General features: G+C 44.4%; 1 pseudogene; it reads left to right on the top strand.

The window, feature by feature from the left end:
- LOC137348818 (zinc finger protein 208-like) overlaps positions 1-19,742 on the top strand; it is a 104,738-nt pseudogene that overhangs the window by 17,745 nt on the left and 67,251 nt on the right.

The following is a 19,742-nucleotide window of genomic DNA, read 5'->3' as shown; positions in this document are numbered from 1 at the left end:
TTTAAAATAAACCTTTTGAAATGAAATAAATCTCAGTCTGCATTAAAATAGCAGAAGCAGGAAGTCACTTCTGGTACAATTATACAACAGATATTTAATCTCCAGATAAAGAAGGACCTGCAGCGTGTTTCCAGGAATTCCATGTTTTATTGATGTGTGAGTGTTAGACACCAGGATAACTAAAAATACACAGAACATCCACAGGAGTGCTATCACGTCAGTTACTCTGGGATCACTCCCACAGTGAAACTCCACCACTGACCCTGCTGAAGGTTGTAGGCTGAGGGAGTGGAGCCTCCAGGAGTGGACTGTGGTGTGAGAAAGCTGGGTTTCAGTATCCTGACAGATACATGGTGAGGAACCAGAGGAATCCTTACTAAGGAACCGTCTGGGGTTTTACCTGCCAATGTTGGTCTATGGGTATATGATGCCTGACTCCCTCAACTGTCTTAAATTTAACGCAGTTTGGAACAAGTTGAATTCAGTTTCTAGAAGAATATGGACAAATATCACCTGCAGTAAGATCACGGCACAGTGGTACAGTAGTTAGCTCTGCAGCCTCACAGCTCCAGGGACCTGGGTTCGATTCTGGGTACAGCCTGTGACCGTGTGGGTTTTCTCTGGGTGCTCCGGTTTCCTCCCACTGCCAGAAACGTGCAGGTGATCGGTAGGTTGTCTGTTGTAAATTGCCCCTCGTGTAGATAGGTGGGAGGGAATATGGGATTGCTGTAGGGTTAGTATAAATGGGTGGTTGTTGCTCGGCACAGACCCGGTGGGCTGAAGGGCCTGTTTCAATGCTGTATCTCTAAATCATAATAAAATGAAATTGAGCGAGATGGAATCAGCCATTAGAGAAACTGAGAGATCTTTGGAAAAGAATATGATGCACAATGATGGTAATAGTGGCAAAAGCTTTTCCAGCTACATCAGGAGTGAGAAGATGGATACAGATGGTTTCGAGACACTGAGAGACAGTTCAGGACAGATTGAAACAGATTACCAGGCTATGACAGAACTGTTAAATGACTATTTCACATCAGTCTGCACTCCTGTGGATGATGCTCAGATTCCAGCTGTGGGATGTGCTGCTGACAATAACATCATAAATATTAAATTAGAAAGGGATTGTCATCCTGGATAAAATAGAAAATCTCAAACCTGATGGTGTTCCAGGTCCAGCTGATATCTACCCAAGGGTGTTTAAAGAGATGGGACGGGTGATCTGTGAGCCCCTTGTCTGTATATTCAACAGCTCAGTAGAGACAGGGATTGTTCCCTGAGATTGGAAGGTTGCTCACGTAGTTCCCATTTTCCAAATCAGAGCCAGGAAACTACAGACCCATCAGTCTGAGCTCGATTACAGGGAAGATGTTTGCAGGGATCCTAAGAGATGCTGTTTCTGATCACTGGGGAAGAGAAGGAGTCATTAGAGATACTCAACACGGCTTCAGAAAAGATGATCATGTCTTATAAACTTGTTTGTGTTTTGTTTAGAAGTTGCTGTGTTGGTGGGTGAGGGGAATCTGTTTACATTGTCTATCTCAGGGTGTAATCCAACAACATAGAGGTTGTGGGGCTGAAGGAGGTGAGCTGTAGTCTAACTAGTGTTTTGTTCCAACATAACCACTCTCCCATTTTCCATTAACTTCAATGTAATGAAAACTGGCAGTTCGAACCTGTCAGCATTTGAACGATATTTTCAAATGACTCGAGGGTTTCTTACAGTTGGGATCATTCTTTATTCTGTCCCCTCAAGGTGTTAGAGAACAGAAATTCTCCTGCATCTAGCAATCTAGTGTGCTGGGGCAATGTTGACATAGTGGTAATGTGATTGGATGCTGTCCTGTTGGTATGGGTACAAACCACACCATGGCAACTGGTGGAATTTAATTTCAATGAATTTTTAAAAATTCTGCACTTGAAAGCTAGTCTTAATAATGATGTTATAAAACTATCAGTGATTGTTGTAAAAATCCATCTGATTCACCAATATTCCTTATGGATTGAAATAATGCTGTCCTTATTTAATGTGGTGTATATGTGATTCCAGACCCACAGCAATATTGTAACAGAGTTCACTGTTTGGTGCAGTGTCTTGCAAAGTTTAAGCTTAATTATAAGTGATTATAAGTAATAATGCTTTCAAATATTGTTTTAGTAACCATAATATGTGTAAGCTCAGTTAAACATGGTCTGAGGCTGAGAAGCAAAGCCTGATGCTGAACCAAGGTTATGTTAAAAGAATAAAAGCAAAATACTGCGGATGCTGGAAATCTGAAACAAAAACAAGAAATGCTGGATTCACTCAGCAGGTCTGGCAGCATCTGTGGAAAGAGAAGCAGAGTTAACGTTTCGGGTCAGTGACCCTTCTTCGGAACTGACAAATATTAGAAAAGTCACAGATTATAAACAAGTGAGGTGGGGGTTGGGCAAGAGATAACAAAGGAGAAGGTGCAGATTGGACCAGGCCACATAGCTGACCAAAAGGTCACGGAGCAAAGGCAAACAATATGTTAATGGTGTGTTGAAAGACAAAGCATTAGTACAGAATAGGTGTGAATATACTGAATATTGAACATCAGCAAGTGCAAACCTGAAGAAAAACAACCTGAAAAAAACAGTGGGTAAGCAAACTGAACAAACTAAGATGAAATGAAATAAATGCAAAAAAAGATTGTAAAAAATGTAAAAAGGAATGCAAAAAAAAGGGAAGAAAAAATAACTAAAAATGACTAAAAATGAAAGTAAAGTGGGGGGCTGTCATGCTCTGAAATTATTGAACTCAATGTTCAGTCCGGCAGGCTGTAGTGTGCCTAATCGGTAGATGAGATGCTGTTCCTCGAGCTTGCATTCATGTTCACTGGAACACTGCAGCAATCCCAGGACAGAGATGTGAGCATGAGAGCAGGGGGGAGTGTTGAAATGGCAAGCAACCGGAAGCTCAGGGTCCTGCTTGCGGACTGAGCGGAGATGTTCCGCAAAGCGGTCACCCAGTCTGCGCTTGGTCTCCCCAATGTAGAGGAGACCACACTGTGAGCAGCGAATACAGTATACTACATTGAAAGAAGTACAAGTAAATCGCTGCTTCACCTGAAAGGAGTGTTTGGGGCCTGGGATAGTGAGGAGAGAGGAGGTAAATGGGCAGGTATTACACCTCCTGCGATTGCAAGGGAAGGTGCCCTGGGATGGGGAAGAGGTGGTGGGGGTAATGGAGGAGTGGACCAGGGTGTCGCGGAGGGAACGATCCCTTCGGAATGCTGACAGGGGAAGGGAGGGGAAGATGCGACTGGTAGTGGCATCACGCTGGAGGTGGCGAAAATGGCGGAGGATGATCCTTTGGATATGGAGGCTGGTGGGATGAAAAGCGAGGACAAGGGGAATCCTGTCACGGTTCTGGGAGGGAGGGGAAGGGGTGAGGGTAGAGGTGCGGGGAATGGGTCGGACACGGTTGAGGGCCCTGTCAACCACAGTGGGGGGCAATCCTCGGTTGAGGAAAAAGGAGGTCATATCAGAAGCACCGTCATGGAAGGTAGCATCATCAGAGCAGATGCGTCGGAGACGGAGAAACTGGGAGAATGGAATGGAGTCCTTACAGGAGGTAGGGTGTGAAGAAGTGTAGTCGAGGTAGCTGTGGGAGTCAGTGGGCTTATAATGGATATTGGTAGACAACCTATCCCCAGAGATGGAGACAGAGAAGTCGAGGAAGGGAAGGGAAGTGTCAGAGATGGACCATGTAAAGGTGAGAGAAGGGTGGAAATTGGAAGCAAATCTGTGACTTTTCTAATATTTGTCAGTTCCGAAGAAGGGTCACTGACCCGAAACGTTAACTCTGCTTCTCTTTCCACAGATGCTGCCAGACCTGCTGAGTGAATCCAGCATTTCTTGTTTTTGTTATGTTAAAAGAAAACTGGCAGAGCAGCGAAAAAGAAACCTTGAGTTAAATGTGAAAAGAATGTCCTGATATGTTTGAAACTAACAGATGGTGAAAGACAGAATATTAATTAAGTTACAATAAAAACAGAAGATTTAAAGCTTCGAAGATCTGTTATCACTCGAGTAAAAGACATTGCTGTACCTCATGTAACAATTGTCTGAATTTCTAGATAGGAAATAACAAAGGTGCAAGAAAATGGAACAAAGAGATACCAGAAAACTAAGCATAAATTTCATTTTAAAGATTTGAAAAATGATGATGGAACAGAATGAGTGAGATAGTCCAGGCGTGTGTCAGCTGCTACAGAGGCTCAAAGGCAAAAAAGGGTATAAAAGAATAGCTATTGAACATGAGAAGCAGAACTAGAAACCCAGAGGAAGAAAGAAGAGAATCTTCAGAGAACAGAACACAGCAAGAGAAAGAGAGACCGGACCACAGTCACTCGGAGGGCTACCGCCGAGGTTCTGAGTATCAGCCTGTGATTATTGTCTTTGTTAAATATTACTTCTTTGCACTGAATGTAAACTGCTGAATAAATCGACAACACTTATAACCAATATATACCTGTACCCATAGTGATTTGTTGTAGTCACGAACAAGTCACCCTTGTTGGATTAAATTGAACCCTGAATCCAGGAAAGCTACAACTGGCACCCCAGATATCAATGAAGGACGTCTTCCCACTTGGGTAACAAATAGACATTTATCAGGATGATCCTGTTATCAGGACGATGCAGAATTCTGTAAAATTAGGAGTCTGATTGAGGTTCGCCCGGTCAAGCACAAATGTCACAAGGTGGGGAACCAGAAGCTATTGGGACAAGTAGTACACATGCCCAGTCTTATGAATGGAACCATGCCTAATCCTCTGTTTAGAACAGAAAACATAGGGGTTATGAGGGAAAGTGTCATTAATCGATTCCTGACATCACTTCAATGGTTGATCCAGTTGGAAGAACTAACTTGGATAGAACGAAACCTACAGGGATACAGAACAAGCATGGATATCCTCATTTGCCCATATGATTTATATGATCATTAAAGAGACACATGTGTTTTTAATTGGAATGGGAAGGGGCTGAACTGTACTGTGGAAGTTACAGGTTCATCAGATGTGAGAACTAGAACGGCCTATGTACGAGAAGGGAAGTCTTGTTTTATCACCTTAGAAGACTATTACCATCACGGGGACTTAAATGTTCAAACCTGGGACCGACTGTATTACACCAGCCAAAACCACAGTGATAGGGGGAAAACCCACCTCGCCATTGAGATGCCTGACCAACAGGTCTTACTAGTAAAAGATGGCTTGAACATAAACCTAGAGGCTTATGTCACTAAATTTGGGTACCACATCCCTGAACTACCTATAACCTTAACAACATTAATAAGTCAAGTGAACACCTCCCAACACCGTTATTGCACAGTACAGCAAGGAAATAAAACTATAGCTAAAGATATCCCAGGGGTAGGGGATTCATCACATTGGTGGGAAACAGGGTTAAACATGGAAATTCCCCTCTGGATTAGAATAATTTCACATGTATTGATTATAACCCAGTTATTGGCACTAATATACTTACTGATCCATACTTGCTACTTGAAGCACCTGGTGTGCCAGACAAGATCACAATTAAACATAATCACTGCACAAAATGTCTTGGAAATGAGTAAATATGTAAGTTCAAAGTATACAAGAATTGCCCTTGAGGTGGGGATATTGTAAGATAATTCACTGCTTTGTGTATTGTTTCAAACCCACTAAGATCACCCAGATAGGGAATGATATCATGTTCCCTGTACCTACTCATAACATCACTGAAATAAGAGTCGACTTTGGAATGCATGAGGAAGTATTGAAGACAATGATTCAGTGGAGACACCCCATACCCCCTCTATCCTTCGATTTATTATCCATAATTAAAATATTGTAACATCCCAAAAGCACTGGTTTATGATGTGACAAGAACATGAACAAAGAGAGGAAGGAATTGGAAATCTGGGGGAAATAGACATAGGTGGGAAACAGTTGTGAATACAAGTCAACATCCCTGACTCAGAACTATTTCTCTTCTGTTCATGTTGATACAAACGATGGTCACAATTGTAATAATAGTCGTCCTCTGTTACTTGAAAAATCTTACCTCAAGACAGCTGAAGCACACTGAATTGAGCTGGAACCCAGCTCTTGTGTCTAAAAGAAAGTAATAGTCAATGAAGAGTAGTGAGGGGTCAATATGTTGTCATATATTTCACCCTCACACTTGGGAGTTGTAAGTAGGTTGGGTAGCTAGACTTTAGCTTAACTTGACCATTTTCACACTGTATCCTCTGTAACAACTAACAAGGTTAAGTAAGCCATTGTAATACTAACACATGAGTAAAAAAATTATTTTTGTGTCTTGTATCAGCAGCTGCATTAATCAAATGAATGTATTAAGCAGTAACCCATCAAGAAACAATGATTACAAAGCAATGGACCTTGGTTGGTTTGTAATTAATGAATTAAGAATCATGCTGGAACAAATGGGCTTTAATTTAGATGAGATTAGATTAGAGATACAGCACTGAAACAGGCCCTTCGGCCCACCGAGTCTGTGCCGAACATCAACCACCCATTTATACTAATCCGACACCAATCCCATATTCCTACCAAACATCCCCACCTGTCCCTATATTTCCCTACCACCCACCTATACTAGTGACAATTTATAATGGCCAATTTACCTATCAACCTGCAAGTCCCTTGGCTTGTGGGAGGAAACCGGAGCACCCGGAGAAAACCCACGCAGACACATGGAGAACTTGCAAACTCCACACAGGCAGTACCCGGAATCGAACCCGGGTCCCTGGAGCTGTGAGGCTGCGGTGCTAACCACTGCACGCCACTGTGCCGCCCAATTTAAAAGTATTAACTTTAAAAACTAAGTCTTAAGCTTGTAAGAAATTCAGTAGCAGTAGGACTTCGTAAGTCACTGTGACACAAATTCAGCAGAACAAGTTTTGTGACCCTGATCACATTCATTAACTTTGCTGAAAAGAATCAATTTCTGCACAAATTCAAAAATAAAAACAAGAAATGCTGGAACCACTCAGCAGGTCTGGCAGCATCTGTGAAAATGGAAGCAGAGTTAACATTTCGGGTCAGTGACCCTTCTTTGGAACTGACAATTAGAAAAGTCACAGGTTATAAGCAAGTGAGGTGGGGGTGGGGCAAGAGATAACAAAGGAGGTCTAGATTGGACCAGGCCACATAGCTGACCAAAAGGTCACGGAGCAAAGGCAAACAATATGTTAATGGTGTGTTGAAAGACAAAGCATTAGGATAGATTAGGTATTAATACACTGACTATTGAACAGCAGCAAGTGCAAACCTGGAAAAAAACAGTGGGTAAGCAAACTGAACAAACTAAGATGAAATGAAATAAATGCAAAAAAAAAATCTAAAAAAAGTAAAAAAGAATGTAAAAAAAAAGGAAGAAAAAATAACTAAAAATGAAAGTAAAATGGGGGGCTGTCATGCTCTGAAATTATTGAACTCAATGTTCAGTCCGGTAGGCTGTAGTGTGCCTAATCGGTAGATGAGATGCTGTTCCTCGCGCTTACGTTGATGTTCACTGGAACACTGCAGCAATCCCAGGACAGAGATGTGAGCATGAGAGCAGGGGGGAGTGTTGAAATGGCAAGTAAACGGAAGCTCAGGGTCCTGCTTGCGGACTGAGCGGAGATGTTCCACCAAGCGTTCACCCAGTCTGCCCTTGGTCTCCCCAATGTAGAGGAGACCACACTGTGAGCAGCAAATACAGTATACTACATTGAAAGAAGTACAAATAAATCACCGCTTCACCTGGAAGGAGTGTTTGGGGCCTGGGATAGTCAGGAGAGAGGAGGTAAATGGGCAGGTATTACACATCCTGCGATTGCAGGGGAAGGTGCCATGGGATGGGGACGAGGTGGTGGGGGTAATGGAGGAGTGGAGCAGGGTGTCGCAGAGGGAATGATCCCTTCAGAATGCTGACAGGGGAAGGGAGGGGAAGATGCGACTGGTAGTGGCATCACGCTGGAGGTGGCAGAAATGGCGGAGGATGATCCTTTGGAAATGGAGGCTGATGGGGTGAAAAGTGAGGACAAGGGGAACCCTGTCACAGTTCTGGGAGGGAGGGGAAGGGGTGAGGGTAGAGGTTCGGGGAGTGTGCTGGACGCGGTTGAGGGCCCTGTCAACCACAGTGGGGGGGAAATCCTTGGTTGAGGAAAAAGGAGGTCATATCAGAAGCACCGTCATGGAAGGTAGCATCATCAGAGCAGATGCGTCAGAGACGGAGAAACTGGGAGAATGGAATGGCGTCCTTACAGGAGGTATGGTGTGAAGAAGTGTAGTCGAGGTAGCTGTGGGAGTCGGTGAGCTTATAATGGATATTAGTAGACAACCTATCCCCTGAGATGGCGACAGAGAAGTCGAGGAAGGGAAGGGAAGTGTCAGAGATGGACCATGTAAAGGTGAGAGAAGGGTGGAAATTGGAAGCAAAGTTGATAAAGATTTCCAGTCCGGGGCGAGAGCAGGAAACGGCACCGATACAGTCATCAATGTACCAGAAAAAGAGTTGGGGGAGGGGGCCTGAGTAGGAGTGGAACAAAGAATGCTCAACATATCCCACAAAAAGACAGGCATAACTAGGTCCCATGCGGGTACCCATAGCAACACCTTTTACTTGAAGGAAGTGCGTGGAGTTGAAGGAGAAGTTGTTCAATGTGAGAACAAGTTCAGCCAGGCGGAGGAGGGTGGTGGTGGATGGGGACTGGTTGGGCCTCTGTTCCAGGAAGAAGTGGAGAGCCCTCAAACCATCCTGGTGGGGGATGGAGGTGCAGAGCGATTGGACGTTCATCGTGAAGAGGAGGCGGTTGGGACCAGGAAACTGGAAATTGTCAAAATGAAGTAGGGCGTCAGAAGAGTCACGGATGTAGGTGGGAAGAGACTGGATCAGCGGAGAAAAGATAGAGTCTAGATAGGAAGAAATGAGTTCAGTGGGGCAGGAGCTGTACAAATTCATACTGTCCAAGGAGATAACAACCATAATGAATAGAACTCTTCATAGGTTTTTATCTCAATTACTAGCAAAATGCTTTATCAAGTAAGCCTCAATTAGAGTTGGGTAGGAAATGACATTACAGGACCTGGACCAACCCTCGGGCAAACTAGAAAGGTGGTCTGATGGCCAAACAGGGGATAAAAGAACAGCTATTGAACATGAGAAGCAACATGTAAAAAATCCAGAGGAAGAAAGAAGAAAACCTTCAGTCAACATAACACAGCAAGAGAAAGAAAGACTGTGCCACAGTCACTCGGAGGGCAAACGCCAAGGATCTGAGGTTCAGACTGTGACTATTGTTGTTGTTAAGTATTACTTCATTACACTAAATATAAATTACTTAATAAATCGTCTACACTTCATACCAACATATACCTGCACCCATAGAGGGTGGTTGTGGTCAGGGATAAGTCACCCTTGTTGGATTAAATGGAATCCTGAAAGGAGCAGGAAAGCTGCACTTTTTTGACAAATCACCAAGATAGCAGACTACAAGTCATGTCCAAAACATCATTCATTAGTTACAAATCACACAACTTAATTAAATCTGGGCACACAGACACTTTATTGACATGTATAAATACATATAAATGTAATCAGTTATCCAGCAGTTGAGCTGGAGAGGAATCGTATTTCACAAAACAAGTAACAAATACTTGTGAGAGTGGCAAAAGATCAAAAGGTCTGAAAACTAGTGGCTGAACACTAAAAAATACTGATTTTTTTGACAATGAATCATGTAATTATAACACTGTTATTCAAGTAAACTAGTTGCGTAATGGTAATTTTGTACAATTTTGCATATGTAATGAATAAACTTGCAGTGTACTCAGAATACAATTTCATGAAACTTACCTGACAGCTGATAATTGGTTTTACAGAGCTCCATGTTCTCATCAGTTGGCAGGACCCTATCTCCAACACAGAAGTCCTCGAGGCGGCCAACATCCCCAGCTTATACACAGTACTGAGTCAGCGGCGCTTGAGATGGCTTGGCCATGTGAGCCGTATGGAAGATGACAGGATCCCCAAAGACACATTGTACAGCGAGTTCACCACTGGTATCAGACCCACCGGCCGTCCATGTCTCCATTTTAAAGACATCCGCAAACGCGACATGAAGTCCTGTGACATTGATCACAAGTCGTGGGAGTCAGTTGCCAGCGTTCGCCAGTGCTGGCGGGCAGCCATAAAGGCGGGGCTAATGTGTGGTGAGTCGAAGAGACTTAGTAGTTGGCAGGAAAAAAGACAGAAGCGCAAGGGGAGAGCCAACTGTGTAACAGCCCCGACAAACAAATTTTTCTGCAGCACCTGTGGAAGAGCCTGTCACTCTAGAATTGGCCTTAATAGTCCCTCCAGGTGCTGCTCCACACACCACTGACCACCTCCAGGCGCTTACCCATTGTCTCTTGAGATAAGGAGGCCAAAGAAGAAGAATGTTCTCAATGTCCTGCTTCTGCCTATTTATAGCTTTCTCACGTAAAAGGTGTTCTGTGAAAATGTGTCAGCTTTAATGGAAAGCAATATATATAAGCATACCAGATGGCACGTTCTGGTACCTTGGTAAGTGATGTGGACAAATCAGTAGGTATATAAATTAATAAAAAAGCAAACATTTATGAGACATTTACAATCCAGAAACATGAACATAAGCAGGGTAATTTTGTTATTTTGTACTGTGACATAATCACCTGAACGATGCAGAAAGTAAAACCAGGTAGGGAGGATTGTATACCAGTTATACAGCCTGTCCAATTTACTGTCCATTAACTTAAATGGACAGGAATATCACATACATTCTGTTAGGAGCATGTGATACTCCTGATCCAATTTTCTTTACGACAATTATTTACCTCCCAGCACAAAAGAAGAAAATAACCTTATTAACTTTTGCAAATGCAATGCCTCTATGGATAGAATTGCTTGTTTTTAAATATCATCACTTATGGTAGATTTTATCATTTAAAATAATTAGTCACATTATAATGATTGTAAATTAAAATAATCTTGTTTGCAGTGTAGATCTCATTATAATCTTAATGAAAACTAATGAAAAATGTGGTTTTCCTCTTCAAAGGGTCCAAATATTATGCAACATAAAAATTTTCCCAGATCTTGCAAGTGACAGTGGAAAAGTAATGAGACTAGTGTTGTACCTCTAGGAAGCAAATCCTGCACTCCGGGTCCCAGTACTTTGTGGGACGTCCTGCCCCATGTGTCTAAAGATCTGCAGGTCGAGAATCAGCCTGTTCAGTGACCTGAAGACCCATGGAAGAAACTCGCAACCTTGAGTAGACGTCATCCTCGAATCGAGGGATAGCCGACGACAACCTCGACAGTAACAAGTTTGAGGTTCTGATGCATCATCCCCAAATCAGGCTCAAAAGTTTGGTAAAGGCCCTGTGACAATGCAGCAGGTCTAATGGACAGCTGTATATCCCAACAGTGATCAATACTTCTGGCTCCTGTTCTCCAGCACCAATTGGTCTGGTGACAGCTGCATTTAACAGCAAGGTGAGCTGAAAATCATAACTATTGTGTTGGCTTGGAGAAAGGCAGCATTCTGTATATACTGAAGATTTACTACATTGGTCTCTGGGATGAGGGGGTTGTCCTATGATGAGGGGCTGAGTAAATTGGGCCTATATTCTCTGGAGTTTAGAAGAATGAGAGACGAACTAATTGAGACATACTAGATTCTGAAAGGGCTTGATAAGGTAGAAGCTGAGAGATTGTTTCCACTGGTCAGGGAATCGAGAACGCGGGGGCACAATCTCAGGATAAGGGGCCAATCATTCAGGACTCAGATGAGGAGAAATTACTGCAGTCAAAGCATCGTGACAGTGGAATTCTCTACCCAAGACGGTTGTGGATTGATAGATTTTTGGTCTCTCAGAGAATCAAGTGATATGGGCTGTGGGCAGGAAAGTGGAATTGAAACCCAAGATCAGCCATGATCATATTGAATGGTGGAGCAGGCTCAATGGGCCATATGGTCTACTTCTGCTCCTATTTCTTGTGTTCTTGTATATACATGTTCATACATGTACAGAGTATTGTGCCATCAGCCTGAGAAACCCAGTGACCATTTATAGTGACTGCAGAGAGCTCACAGGATAGTTGCACTGTAACCAATACACAGCACTTGTGGTGCAGGACAGTCTTTTCAGGATAATCTTAAGCAATGCCAAAACACACATTGAAGAAAGATGGCCAGAGTTATATTCCTTGTCTTGCATCACGCTCGTGTAAAAGACAGCTTCACACTGACTCCAGGTTGACAGTGTGACTGGGGCAGTAGACAGTGAAAATGGAGATGAAAAATGAATGGAATTCAGCCATACACCTGAGCAAACCGATAAGTGAAAATTCCAGATCACTTCAGTTGCTGCAATGCACAGGACATATTAAGTTCATACAGTTCATGCTCACTGCAGGATATTCACATGCCGTAACCAGTTTGTGCAGAGTTTTCAGAAATTATTTCAGACACACACTGCTGTGTAAATGGAAGCAAGTTTCAAATTCCTATTGACAGACCAATGTTTTTGCTGCAGACCAGCGACTTGCCAGCTACTGATCCTGCACCATTAATTTTAAACCATGTCAAATGAGCTGTGTCAGTTCTCAGGTGGTCTCTGCTAAGATATCCCATGAAGGCAAAATCAAACATTGGGAATTGGTCTGTGTATACACACATCTCCTTTTTGTCTATTTACAGAACTGACACACTGAAGTTGTGAAGGAGTGTGCAGTTCCACCCACTTGCTTTCCTGTTTGAAATTCATTTCCACCAAGGTGGAAGACTATAAAAAATAAAGATGACTTAAAAAAGGTAAAACAGATCGCCGAGCAGCTTTGTGGTTGGCCGACTTTAAAAAAATCATAACTGACAGTTGCAATTTCTTTCAAAGCCGGTCCTGTGGTTAAGGTGGGAATGGGAGAAGCCAATGGTGGATTTCCGAAACCCCAATGTCAGAAATCTGCCATTTGGTGGAAATTTCTCATCCCTGAGTTACTTGTGAACTCGCTGGTGTGTCAGCACATGGGATGAAGCAGTAAGTTCCTTCCCCTGGTCAGAGCAAGTGAATGGCTTCTTCCTTGTGTGAACTTGCTGGTGTTTCAGCAGGTGGGGTGAAGTAGTGAATTCCTTCCCACACTCGAAGCAGGTGACTGGCCTCTCTCCAGTGTGAACTCGCTGGTGTGTCAGCAGGATGGATAAATGATTGAATCCCTTCTCACATTCTGTGCAGGTGAATGGCCTCTCCCCAGTGTGAGTGTGCTGGTGTGTCAGCAGGGCGGATAACTGAGTGAATCCCTTCCCATATTCTTTGCAGGTGGATGGCCTCTCCCCAGTGTGAATGTGCTGTTGTGTCGTGAGGTTGCCTAATCGCCTGAACCCAGTCCCGTAGTGAGAGCACCTGAACAGTCTCTTGTCAGTGTGAATACGTTGATGGGACATCACTTCAGCAGAACGTTTATAGCAATTCCCACAGAATGGACATTTAAAAGGTCTCTCCCCAGTGTGAACTCACTGATGTGTCAGCAGGTAGGATGATTTAGTGAATCCCTTCCCACATTCACAGCAGGTGAACGGCCTCTCCAGGGTGTGACTGCATGGATGAGTTTCCAGTTCAACTGGATAATTCAATCACTTTCCACAGTCCCCATATTTACATGGTTTCTTCCCAATGTGACTGCAGTTGTGTTTAAACAGGGCAGATGATTGGTTGAAACCTCATCCACACACAGAACATGTGTACAGTTTCTCCACACTGTGATCGGTACTTTTCCCTTCCACGTTCAAAATCCGGTGATATTCGGGTTACGATAAGTTGGGCGACTCCTTCAGATCCTGATCTGACATTTGCTTTACATTTCACAGCTGCAATTCCTCCCCTTCTAAAACCCTGTGAAATTGATTTAAAACTGAAAAAAAGAGTGTGTGAGAGAACCCACAAAAACACAAAGGCAGGTTGTGAAACGGAGCTGAATGAATCTGATAATTTATGGGGCCATCACTAGGAAAAAGTGACCATGAAAGCTGCTGGATTAATGTACAACCCCAACTGGTTCATTAATGTCCTTCAGTGAAGGGAACCTGCCACCCAGTCTGGACCTACACAAGACTCTGCCCTCTATGGGAGGAAAAAGAGAGAGAGGGAGGGAGAGGGGCAGGGAGAGGAGAGGGAGTTTATATATCGACAACTCGACCAGAACTTTGACAGAACCTCCAAAAACCTCAACTTCCATCATCTGGAAGGACCAGGGCAGCCCGTGTATATGAACACCATCATCTCTAAGTTCCCCTCCAAGTCACGCACCATCCTGACTTGTCTGACTGACATCCAGTACTCGATGAACAGAAATTTCATCCACTTAAATATTGGGAAGTCTGAAGCCATTGTCTTCAGTCCCTGCTACAATCTCCACTCCCTAGCCACCAGCTCAATCCCTCTCCCTGGCAATCGTCTGAGGCTAAACCAGACCATTCATAACCTGGATGTCATATTTGACCCTGAGATGATCTTCCGACTGCATATCAACACCATCACTCAGACCACCTATTTCCACCTCAGTAACATCGCCAGACTTCACCACTGTCTCAGCTCATCTGCCTCTGAAACTTACATCCATGTAATTGTTACCTCTCCACTTGACTATCCTGGATGGCCTCCCACATTCCACCCTCTGTAAACTTGAGATCATCCAAAACTCTGCTGCCTGCGTCCTTACTCGAACCAAGTCCTGTTCACCCATCACCACTGAGCTCACTGGTCTACACAGACTCCCAGTTAAGCATCACCTCAATTTTAAAATCCTCATCCTTGCTTTCAAATCTCTCCATACCCTCACGCCTCACTATCTCTATAATCTTCTCCAGCCCTACAACACTCTGAGAGATCAGAGCTCATCTAATTCCGGAATCTTGAGCATCCGCGATTTTCATTACTCCATCACTGGTCGCCGTGCCTTCAGCTGCCAAGGCGTTAAGCTTTGGAAATCCCTCCCTAATCCTCTCCGCCTCGCAACATTGCCTTCCGTGCTTCAGACACTTCTTAAAGCCCAGCTTTTTAATCCAGCTTTTGGTCACCTGCCCTAATATCTCCTTATGTGGCTCAGTGTCAAATGTTGCTTTATAACACTCCTGTGAAATGCCTTGGAACATTTTATTACATTAAAGATGCCGTATAAATACAAGTTGAAGTTAAGTTGGACATTTATCACCTTTCCTTCATCATCACTGGGTGAAAATCCTGTAACTCCTTCCCTAACACCATTGTGGGAGCACCTTCAACACAAGGACTGCAGTGGTTCAAGATGAAGGCCCACCATCACCTTCTCAATGGGCAACTGCGAATTGGCAATATACGCTGGTCTGGCTAGTGACGCCCATATCACAGGAATGAAGTAATAACGTGTGTATATGTAAACTGGATTGAAAGCCTCTACAGAAATACTTGTTACTGAAACAATACTCTTTTACATCGAGTGGTTGGTGTCTGTTTAGCAACCTCATCTCCCCTGGATTCTACCTCCCTTGACAGCCTCACTATGAAAATTGTTGCACCCGACTGGGCTCAAAAGTACTCGGAATTAAAGCCAGCAGTTGCTCCCCCATCCCCACTCCAGCTCAAACTGATGGAACAAAAAAGACCAACACAGGACATCAGGGACTGACTTCCACATCCAACACCCACCCTGATTCAAACTGGCTCTTAATTCGTCCGTCTGTGTTTCTCGACTCAGTTCTGTGAGAAATGCCTGCAATAAAACAAAAGCAATATACTGCAGATGCTGGAAATCTGAAATAAAAGGAGAAAATACTAGAAATATTCAGCAGGTCGGGCTGCATCTGTGCAGAGAGAAACAGAGTTAACGCTTCAGGCACATCAAACCACTGCCGGTGCCTGCAGCCCGGAACTCGGAATGGGAGAAGGAGGAAAAATGAGGAGAGGCAATATATTCCAACACTCAGCAACCGACAGTCCACCTCCATCACCGGGATAGGGAGACAAAGTTTAGAAATGGTCAGCAACACGACTCCAGTAAAACATCCCAGGAGCAAAAGGGAGAGCAGTGTGTGTACCTGCCCTGATATCCCCCTCCCTAGGCCTGTCAGTCTAACCCCCCACTCCACTGCTCAGCCTAGCAGCTTGCAGCTTCCTGCACCTTGAACTAGCCGTGTCCAGGTGTGGCCCAGTCCAAGGGGAGTCTTTGTGGAAGCAGGCAGGGGGGACCTCCTACCCTGTGCTGTGTCCCAAATGTGTCCCTGTGTTGTGTCCCCCAGGCCCCTTTATAACCGAGATAAGTTTCCTTCAAAGTTTTGGGCTGTGCTGTTAAAGTTTAGTAATCCTTAGTTCCTGCAAAAGAGCAGGAAATCTGGCGGCCATTACCGTCACTAAGAGAAGCCCGGCAGCTGCCCTGCCCCGCCGCGCCTCCGGTCGTGTGCAAACGCGGGACCGGGAGCTTCTTATTGGGGTTATTGAGGCTGCAACAGCTGTCTCTGAAACCATCACTGGGACTGCGCCTGCTCAAACACTGTTCGGCATTGCGCATCCTCAAGCACTGTACGGTACCGCGTTTGCGCGAAACGCTGTATTGCGCCTGCGTACTGCTCTCCTGCGTTCTCAATAGGGAATATTCTTAACCGCGGAGAATCTTGGGTAGAAACCGCGCCATTGAACGGTCCAATTCGAGCGGCGGAGCAAACCGGAAGGGAGAAGCGAGGAATCGACGCGGCGATCGCGGGATGGAGGGAGGAGGGACCTGAATGCGGCGACTGATGCGGCGATTGCGCTATTGTGGAGGTGATGTTGGGTTTAATTTGCTTTTCGTGTCCAGTTCAGCAGCGCCATCTTTATACAGCTGCCTGTGACGTCGCAGACAACAGCGTTTTGGACGATGATGGTGCATTTGCGCACCTGCAGCAAACGAGTCCGAAAATTTAAATCGTTCCTAAAAGAAGCTTTTAAAAACATTGATTCATCGGATGTGGGCGTCGCTGGGCAGGCCAGCATTTATTGCTCATCCCATATTGCCCTTGAGAAGGTGGTGGGGAGCTGCCTTCTTGAACCGCTGCAGTCCATGTGGGCTAGGTACACCAACAGTGCTGTTAGGAAGGGAGTTCCAGGATTTTGACCCAGAAGTAGAAGAATATTGAGGGAAATTTCTCCAGACTGAGGGTTGTTAAGATCTAGAATGTACCGTCTGAATGGATGTTGCAATCAGATTGCACAGCAACATTCTTGAAGAGGACAAATTTCCAGGGTGATGGAGAAAAGATGGATTATGGGATTAAACTGACTGTTCTTTCGGGCCCCTGCTGAGGGATACGAGCTAACAACCCCACTGCCTTGTGGTTGTCTCAGGAGAGACTCAGGCCAGGAGAGTAAACCCTCACAGAAAATCATGAGAGGACCCCTAATGCGGTCATGTGTCACCTTTGTCATGTTTCCAGCAGTTCCTGCAGCCAAACTGTTGCCAAACGTTGAGCTCTGCCCTCCTTTGGACCCCTCTAGGAAGGCTGAGAGGGGTGTTTTGATGCTTGAGCAAGTCACAACCTCCATACATTCTGTCCAGGAATGCGCCATGGGCAGGTCACTCCATAGTCACCTCACAGCGACCAAAACAACACGGAAGGCAGCAGTTAAGGGGTCGTCGCTTCTCTTTCAGAGAGCCAGCACAGGCTCGGTGGGTCGACAGGCTTCCTTCTGTGCTCTAAAATTCACTGACTCCATCATGTTCATTATCACATCAACTGGGAGATACAACACAACTCAAAGCTCACAGACAATGATGCCCAGAATATGTTTACGGATGGGCAATAAATGCTAGCCTAGCCAGCGACACCCCATCTCATGAACGAACACACAAAAAAGGGCAGTTCTCTAATGCTTTGTATGGATAATTTAATTACAGAGCAGGCAGTATTTTAAGCTGTCATGGCCGAGTGGTTAAGGCATTGGATTTGAAATTTAATGGGGCTTTCCCTGTGAAGGTTCAAGACCTATTCACAGCAAACTTTACATCTGTTCTCTTGAGTTACCTGCCTGGTGAGATCACAGACTTGTTTCCCAATCAAATCTGCATCTGCTATAATCTATCAAACCAATTGATGCAAAGCTCATTTTTCCAATTTTAAACATTGAAATGTATTAATTACATATTGTAGTTTTGTTAGATGACAAATGTAAAATTGGGTGAGAAATAAACACTGAAAACAACCAGAAAAAAGTGTTTTCCTAAACATCCTTGCAAAATTTAGAGGAAAAATAGCACCTTCAGCGAATGAGTGGGAATACTGTTTGGTTTCAATAAGTTGAACCAGATTTCTCAGTGTAAAATGATAGTGGCAGAACTCAAATCTTCTTCAAATCATAGATGTTTCCTGCTGAAAGTGAAATAGGAAAAGCAGCTAACCTGAGGAGCATTGCAGAGCTTCCCAAGTCGTCTAGTGGTTTAGATTCAATCCTCTTAACACCATCCTCTGGTTTCCATTCTTGATTAGGTAAATCAGAACTTCTTGCTGCTGTGGCAACTTTCAATTACTTGTTGCATGAAAACAGAAAATGTGGAGTGAAGGACGCTCTTAAAGCTCTCGGTTGGTGATTGTTGACCAGAGCTGGAGAATCAGTGATGTAACTTGACAAGAACAATTACAGATACAGTTGGTGAGTGAAAGAAAGCAAGTTAAGGGCTGTGGAAAAGTTGCAACATGGAGTGATACACTGACTAAAGGGATGATAGTGCAAGGCAAAATGTTGCTGGTAATGGGATAGCTTTTTCTGCTTGCTATACAAACTGGCACAAATATCACTCCTGAGCAACCAAACACAACTGCTCTGTCAAAAAGCATGCTGGGCTGAATTTTTTTTTTTTCCAAAATATACTTTATTCATAAAAATCTGTAAAAATTACATTGCCAAACAGTTTCCAAACAGCACCAAAAAATACAAACATTGCAAGGGAGATCAGTTTCCTTCAATACTGTCATGAGTTTCTTCCCAACCCTTCCGTTTCACAATTGTCATGTCAATTACAGTTTTACATTTACAGCAATTGAGAATATTAACGATACAGTTCGAGGGGTTTCCCATGGATCCAGCCCCTCAGTCCAGCTTGGTGGGGGAACCTTACACTGTGCTCTTTCCCCATTGAGCCTTTGCTGCGGCTGCCCCAAGCTTTAGTGCGTCCCTCAGCACGTAGTCCTGGACCTTGGAATGTGCCAGTCTGCAACATTCCGTGGTGGACAACTCTTTGCGCTGGAAGACCAGCAAGTTTCGGGCAGACCAAAGGGCGTCTTTCACCGAATTGATAGTCCTCCAGCAGCAGTTGATGTTTGTCTCGGTGTGCGTCCCTGGGAACAGCCCGTAGAGCACAGACTCCTGTGTTACAGAGCTGCTTGGGATGAACCTTGACAAAACCCACTGCATCTCTTTCCACACCTGCTTTGCAAAGGCACATTCCAGGAGGAGGTGGGCGACCGTCTCTTCCCCACCACAGCCAATGCGGGGGCACTGTGCGGAGGGGGCGAGACTTCGGGTGTGCATGAAGGATCTGACGGGGAGGGCCCTTCTCACCACCAGCCAAGCTACGTCTTGGTGCTTGTTTGAAAGTTCTGGTGATGAGGCATTCCGCCAAATGACTTTGACGGTCTGCTCGGGGAACCATCCGAGAGGATCCACCGTTTCCTTTTCCCGTAGGGCCTTGAGGACATT

The sequence above is a fragment of the Heterodontus francisci genome, chromosome 34 (genome assembly GCF_036365525.1).
Source record: "Heterodontus francisci isolate sHetFra1 chromosome 34, sHetFra1.hap1, whole genome shotgun sequence".
Taxonomy (NCBI): Eukaryota; Metazoa; Chordata; class Chondrichthyes; order Heterodontiformes; family Heterodontidae; genus Heterodontus; species Heterodontus francisci.
The sequence above is the reverse complement of the archived record's forward strand: the minus strand, read 5'-3'. Positions and strand labels throughout refer to the sequence as shown.